This window comes from Camelina sativa, chromosome 12 (genome assembly GCF_000633955.1).
Source record: "Camelina sativa cultivar DH55 chromosome 12, Cs, whole genome shotgun sequence".
NCBI classification, from domain to species: Eukaryota; Viridiplantae; Streptophyta; class Magnoliopsida; order Brassicales; family Brassicaceae; genus Camelina; species Camelina sativa.
Window position 1 is genome coordinate 15,820,302 of NC_025696.1, and position 730 is coordinate 15,821,031.

Below are 730 nucleotides of genomic sequence, written 5' to 3' on the forward strand. Positions count from 1 at the left end.
GGTGAATTTGTAGGTATGAACCTCCAAACTCATGTGTGGTTCTTCATGATACTACCGAGCAAGAGATCCTCAGAGCCCCTGTTGATTTCCAACTTGTTGGACGTGTCAAGAAACACAGGGGAGTAGAAAGTATATCTTTCTGGATGCCTCAAGCACCACCGGGTTTTGTTTCTATGGGTTGTGTTGCATGTAAAGGCTCTCCAAAACCATATCATTTCACCAAATTAAGATGCGCTCGTAGCGATATGGTAGCTGGTGATCATTTTGCTGAAGATAGTTTGTGGGATACTTCTGATTTCTGGCAAAGGGCAGAACCATTTAGTATATGGAGCATAGGCAATGAGTTGAAGACCTTTATTGTCCGTAGTGGATTGAAAAAACCACCAAGGAGATTTGCGTTAAAGCTAGCAGACCAGGATTTACCTGGGGGGACTGATAACATGGTCATTCATGCTGAAATTGGGACTTTTTCTGCTGCACTTTTTGATGACTACGGGGGACTGGTAAGAAAACCAAATAAATATGTGTGGCATATTTATCTGCGCAAAAATAATGGTGTATCTATGTACTTTGCAGATGGTTCCATTGGTTAACATATCTTTGAACAATATAAGTTTTGGATTACTTGGCAAAACCGACTACACAAATTCAACCATCAACTTCTCCTTAGCGGCCAGGTCATATAATGATAAATATGAAGCATGGGAGCCTTTCATTGAGCCTGCAGACG

At 41.4% G+C, this 730-nt stretch overlaps 1 protein-coding gene across 1 annotated transcript in view; it reads left to right on the top strand.

The window, feature by feature from the left end:
- The window catches only part of LOC104731866, a gene marked incomplete in the record, with an annotated part of 27,425 nt that overhangs the window by 16,749 nt on the left and 9,946 nt on the right, over nucleotides 1–730 (top strand).